Below are 7,149 nucleotides of genomic sequence, written 5' to 3'. Positions count from 1 at the left end.
TTTATTCTCGTATACCCAACAACCGGAATGCTGGTTCCGGCGCCAACCGCTTGCACAAACTTTTGATGACGATGGGCTGCCTTTATGTATATATATATATATATATATATATATATATATATATATATTATATATATATATATATATATATATATATATATATATATATATATATACACACACACATATATGGACTGGGTGTCCAAGAGCCATATATATACTTGGTGTCCAAATTAACCTGGATCAAGATTTTTAAAAAACCAATGAGCTCCGCGCTCGTACCGACTGCACATTAGCAGCAGCCGTGTGTACTTACAGGCAGTGTTTTTTACTTCACGCTATGTTACTTACTTGCTTTTAATTATTAAACTTTTTTACTATTGCTTGCAGCACAACCATATCAATTCATGGAAGATGGCTAAGGTGCTTCCATTACATAAGTCAGGTAGTAAGCAGCATCTTCCTAACTACCGGCCAATATCTTTAACACCATATTCATGCAAAATACTAGAGCATATAATATACAAACACATTATGGAATTCCTTGAATCAAATAACATTCTTTCTAATGTGCAACATGGATTCAGACGCGGTTTTAGCACCATAACACAACTTGTGGAGTTCACGCATGACATAGATTCTAACCTGGATAAGGGATTTCAAATGGACGCTATATTCATAGATTTTTCCAAAGCTTTCGATACCGTACTTCACTCAAAACTACTGTCCAAACTAAATGCCATTCTTAACAACCCTCAATTAGTGAACTGGGTAGAAAGTTTTGTGTCTCACCGCACTCAATTCGTAAGCTCTAACTCCATTAATTCTCCGGTGGTGGATGTGTCATCGGGCGTCCCTCAAGGCTTGGTCCTAGGACCTCTACTTTTCTTACTCTACATTAATGATTTGCCACACGAGGTATCATCTAAAATTCGAATGTATGCAGATGACTGCGTATTGTATGACATCATTTCATCTCCCTCTGAGCATGTTTGCCTTAGTGAATCATTCCTCAGATTTGCTAAATGGTGTGAAACATGGCAAATGAATATTAACTTCCGTAAGACTGTCGTTATGTCCTTCTCTAATAAAGCTAACCCGTTTCTTTTCAGCTACGGATTTAATGATAATTTAATTCAACGCGTTTCTGAATATAAATATCTTGGTCTCACGTTCACCACTAACCTGTCCTGGTCAAAGCACATTGATTCCATTACGACTAAAGCTCTACAAAAACTCGGTTATTTACGTCGTACTCTGTCTAATTCTCCGCGCGACACTAAATTCCTGTTATATAAAACTATTGTTCACCCTATACTTGAGTATGGTAGTGTCGTTTGGAATCCCTACAAGCAGTACGAAATAGACAGCGTTGAGGCCATACAAAGGAAAGCGATCAGATTTTCCTACCGACGTTATGACCACCAGTTCTCACCATCGTCAGTCATGTCTTCACTCAACCTGACATCTCTCGCCGAACAGCGACACGTTCATTACTTAAAACTTTTTCATGGCATTATTCACTCATCTTGTCACCTCTCCAGTAATGAATATATCACCTTTGCAAAAATCTCTCCTAGTAGGAGACATCACGCGCTTAACATTACACCATTTTTTGCCCGCACTAATACTTTTAAGTATAGCTTTTTCCCTAAAACAATTGAAGCCTGGAATTCGCTACCAGGAACCAACCGTTCCCTCCCAATAAATGAATTCTTGTCTGTACTCCCTCAACACTGCGCCTAAACTTTCTTTGTTGCCTATTGTATTTCTTTTATGTATTGTATTATCCACTCCTGCTATGGCCCCAGCAGGGGCTGCAGTATGTGTAAATAAATACATAAATAAATAAATAAATAAATTACAAAGCTGTAGGTCACCTTAAATAACCTCTTAATCAAGCATTTATTTCGTGCTGAAGTGTGCGCAGTTGTTTGTTCAAGAAAAAGAAAAGCCCGCAAAATGCGCGAAATATGAATTTTTTTCTCCTTAAGCATCCAGCTCGAGCCTGAAATAACTAGGCAGTTCCCCCTCGTGTTATCGCACAAATCTTGCTTTCTGACTTATTTTTTTCTCATTCTTGTAAATCTCCATGGTGTTTTTCGTTTCTATTCCTTGCATGGAATTTACTCTTTTTTCTTTCACTTTCTTTCTGATTCATCCTGATTGTCTACCAACACTTTCAATTACCCTTTAAACGGAGGCCAACTTTCTTGACCTCTTCCTCCATTCTGCGTCCACACTTTTAGGTATACATGCTTGTGCACTTTAGCCAACCATTTCTTTTGATCCTTGTTCCTGAGTCCTTCTTCAAAACTAATTTTGCTTTGAGCTTTTGTGACTTCAAACGAGGCCCAAACCATGTCCCCTTGTGGCGCGTCATTTGTGGTTTTCCCTTGAGTCCCCAAAGCTAACCGGCCCCCCGAATTTCGGTTAACTTCCAAACCCGACAATATACCTAATTTTAGGCACATATTATCATTTGCGAACGTTAGAGCTTGCACAAGGCTCTATCCTAGGTCCCACGCACCAATTTATTGTGGTCACAAATTACGCTATGTTTCATTTTTGCTGAATACCCTTGCCTTTGATATTCAAGTTACCGTGGTGGGTGCTTGAGTAGGTCTTTCCTTCGCTTAGACATACACCGTGGTATTTATATTGCTGGACTAAGGGTACGACTTGTTCAGTTTATACCATGTAGTTACTCATCTCTTCATTAAATATCATAACTACCAATTTCTATGTACTGCATTGAAGGCCTAGATTTATTGTTGACACACATATTGGCCAGTGTCTGTAGATCGCTTGCATTGTCAGCTAGTAGCCCTATGTCATCCGCATACATCAGTGGGGAAAGTTCTGTAGCACCACCCTATTGCAAAAACCAGCGTCTTCCAGTGCGTCCGAGAGTGAAACCAGCTCGTTTTTGTGCCCTGGATCACAATGGGTACGCTGGCGCTCGCTGGGACACCGAAGAGAACGCCGGGTCACACTGGAAAAGTCGCTGGTTCCACTACCATGACGCTGGGGTGCACTGGTTTGTGCCGTACAGGTGCTGGTTCTCTCTGCAGTCGGCTATTTCGCCCTGAAAACTGCGCTGCTTGTGTTTGCGCAGCACTTGTTCCAGCATGCGAGGACGAGTTGTGCTGAATATTAAATGCTTCATACAATTTCATCGCTTGATACTAGTCTCTTCTCCCAAATAACGTTATATCTTGGGGTCATAACACTCTATTTCGTGTTGCAGCTTGGAATAAAAGTGCGTGAGCTGCTCTGTTTATGTATGCTCATTTGACGTTCGAGATCACTTTCGTTCTTTGCATATTGTCTTTTAACTGGGAGGGTAGCTAAATTCTTGAACGAAATCGCGCAAACCCAGAGGACGCCGCGTTTTTTAGTAGTTTATGTCGTACATAAGAATGGGGGTTGTCGCCGTTGTCGCAGTGTTGTGGAGTGTAGTGGACATGAAATCCAGAAGTTGTTCAGACGCGCTCCAACAGACCCGGGTTCGAAGCCTACCGCTGATTGATATTATCGCACCGTTAACGATGCTGCAGTGATTCGTGTGCTTCTATTTTCCCTATTCTACTAAAAAAAACGTTCTGGCGATCAAATAAACGCATTTTAGCTTCCGCCAGCTACCCGCGCCGAGATCGGTCCGCACCGAAACTCAGCCCTAGCTGTATCCGCCGAATCCGTCTGCACGCTATCGGCGCGTCGGGGCTCAGCAATCAACAAGTATAACAAGGATAAATCACTCCATATTTCAGTTGTCGCATCGGTGTTCCTAAATAAACCCTTTGTTTTTCTTGTCTACAATGCCGGTACAAGAAGCGATGAGCACAGATGTGACGCGTCATAAACACAGGTATATGTGCTTTTCGCCGAAGGATGCCAGCACTAGCCTGCGTTTCTCTGACAAAGGAATATGACTAGACATACGTGTCGATTGAACCGCATCACTGAACTAAGAAAACGTTGAATATGGCTTGCGTGAAGAGCAAGAAACGGCTATAGAAATCGGTTGTAACAGCCCATACAGCGTCCCGGGTCGGCGGTTCATTTAGGACTTTTTCGAAGTTAAAATACCAATCGCAAGAGAAAATCGATGTTGTGGCACTTCCTGGCATACTACTGAATAAGGACAGCAATTTTTCTCTCGGGTACAGGCGTAAGTTCTAGTTGCTGAGCGAGAGCGCATCTACCATGTCAGTGCGAGACCTCTGTCTGCGAAACTAAAACTGCTCCTCGATTTTGACATGGCCAATTATCCATGCGCGTACGCCTGCTGGCATGGCGTACTTGGCCGTGCGTAAGTATCGTGCTTGGCCCTGGTAGGTCAGACGATCGACTCCTGATCGAAGCATTTTACTTTTCTTATTTTTATTGCACTAAACCACTCTCTGCTGCTTTCTGTATTCAAGAAAAAAATCAACGGTTGCCGGACGCTGCGTATTTAACGCGCTAGAGCTGTTTTTCACACCAGTACCCAGTGCCTCGCAGTACGCCGCGCCTACCCAGCGCCTGAGCATCCAGCGCGCGACACTTGGCCCATAATGCGGCGTGGCGCTGGGCACTGGATACTGGCTTTCGCAATAGGGCATTAGTCCACTAGTCCAAGGGTGGGTCTAAAAATTAATCTGCAAAAAACTAATGTAATGTTTAACAGTCTCGAGAAGAGAACAGCAGTTTGCGATAGGTAGCGAGGCACTGGAATTGGAAAGGGAATACATCTACTTAGGACAGGTAGTGACTGCGGATCCGGATCATGAGACTGAAATAATCAGAAGAATAACAATGGGCTGCGGTGCGTTTGGCAGGCATTCTCAGATCATGAACAGCAGGTTGCCATTATCCCTCAAGAGAAAAGGGTATAACAGCTGTGCCTTACCAGTACTCACGTACGGGGCTGAAACCTGGAGGCTTACGAAAAAGGTTCTACTTAAATTGAGGATGACACCGCGAGCTTTGAAAAGAAGAATCATAGGTGTAACATTAAGGGGTAAGAAAAGAGTGGATTGGGTGAGGGAACAAACGCGAGTTAGTGACATCTTAGTTAAGATCAAGAAAAAGAAATGGGCATGAGCAGGACACGTAATGAGGAGGGACGATAACCGATGGTCATTAAGGGTTACGGACTGAATTCTAAGGGAATGACAGCGTAGCAGGGGGCGGGAGAAAGTTAGGTGGGCGGAGGAGATTAAGAAGTTTGCAGGGAGAACATGGCCACAATTAGTACATCACCGGGGTAGTTGGAGAAGTATGCGAGAGGCCTTTGCCATCCAGTGGGCGTAACCTGGCTGATGATGATTATTATTATTATTAGTCCATTACGCGTATATGATAAATCAAATCCTAATTGCTGACATTCCAGTCATCTTTCGATGCCCTTAACATAAAGCGTGAACAACAGCGGCGACAGGGGACATCTTTGCTGCAGTCCTTGGTGAATTTCCACCGCCAGTTCGGCCTTCCCATGCAATTCTAGCTTACTTGTCTCTACAGATCTCTTTCAGCAGCTCAATGAAACCGTTTTCTGTGCCTTCGTGCTTGAGAATATCCCATAACAACTCGCTCTCTATGTGGTCGTACACTCCTTTAATATCTAGAAATGCTATCGTAAAAGGCATATTCTGAGATACTGGTATCTCTAGGTACTGGTTTAAGAATAATTGACCGGTGGACTTGTTTATGTTTGTTGGTTGAGTGCTTTTCATCGGCTAACATATGTTATCGCTGAGCGCGGGACATGCTTGCATGTATCGGTAGTTTCTGGCACGTTATCGATGGATCTATCCGCTGTCTGTTGCCACGGAACCTTGCATAATCTGATTGCACGTATGCGCGACTCGAATAGTGTACACTCCGGCACTATAAAACAACATTACACCCCTTGGGTTGTATCTCGCCACACAACAATAAACCGCATCTGTCGTGCGCACATTTCCTTTCTCTAATGCTGCGAACCCGGTACTTCCCAGTAATCAGCGGCATGCGCGTTATCGGCATGATATAGTATTCCCGACAGGAAAGTAGCGGGCGCGGCGTTTTCAAGAAAGGAAACGCAAGCAAGGCAGATGACGATTATTGTTGTGTGGCAGATATGCACCCCAAAGGGTGTACCTTTATCTAGACGTGTAAGTAAAATTACACCCTTGGGGTCGTATCTTGCCACACAACAAAAATCGTCATCTGCCTTGCTTGCGTTTCCTTTCTTGGAAACGGTGCACCTGCTACCTTCGTGTAGAGAATGCATGCTCTGTCAGGCTGATAACGCGCGTGCTGGGGTGCTATGCAGGATGCGCCGAGTTTCTCGTTCACCCGAGTTTTACCCGAGTTTGCTCGATGGCAGTCAGTGAACGGAGATAGCGCGAAACGCGCCGAAGGTGCAGGCAAAAAAAATATGTAGACAAAAAACCGCGTATGACAACATGAGCGCACCCTGCGCGGCACGCTGCTTCCACGTTTCAAGCGCAGAAGGCTGCACAACGAAACGCGCCAGAGCCGCGTATTGTTATCAACGGATTATCGCAACTTAGCGATACCGTGACCGTTTTGCTGCCTGTCTGCACACTTGCCGTGAACCGCTTGCCACGCCTTTCCCGGGCGCGTCAAGGGCGTGCCTCTTCTTTCGGGCGCTATCTTTCTATCCTCCATCGAATGTGAACAGGGTACATGCGGCGCATTCTTGCACCTACACTTTCACTCAAACGAGTACGTTAAAATACAACAAATAGAATAACGAACATTTGTATTTCTTTAAGTATCTGTTTTTCGTTTTCAACGCTAGAAATTTGTGATGACAAACGCAGATCGAGCAAATTATTCAATTTTGCACTTCTTGCCGCGAGTGGCGACTGCGACGCGAAAGCTTAGAAGCGGTACGTTGAAGCTGGTCGCACGCACGAGGGCGTTCATACGGTGATAAGGCGCGTAGGGGCGCTGCAGTGCTATTCTCAACAAAGTCGGTCATGATCCATGGAGGGTCATGGCCACTCTTTCTCTATTAGGGGAATAGAAACGCAGCGCCGTGGTACGGCTGTTCATCGCAGGCGCTTCACTAGGCTATTAAGGCCCCGGCCCGCTTTACGAACTAAAAACGACACAACGGCTGTCGCTGCGAAATGGCGGTATGTTATTTTAGAG

Source organism: Dermacentor albipictus, chromosome 6, assembly GCF_038994185.2.
Source record: "Dermacentor albipictus isolate Rhodes 1998 colony chromosome 6, USDA_Dalb.pri_finalv2, whole genome shotgun sequence".
Classification (NCBI taxonomy): Eukaryota; Metazoa; Arthropoda; class Arachnida; order Ixodida; family Ixodidae; genus Dermacentor; species Dermacentor albipictus.
The sequence above is the reverse complement of the archived record's forward strand: the minus strand, read 5'-3'. Positions refer to the sequence as shown.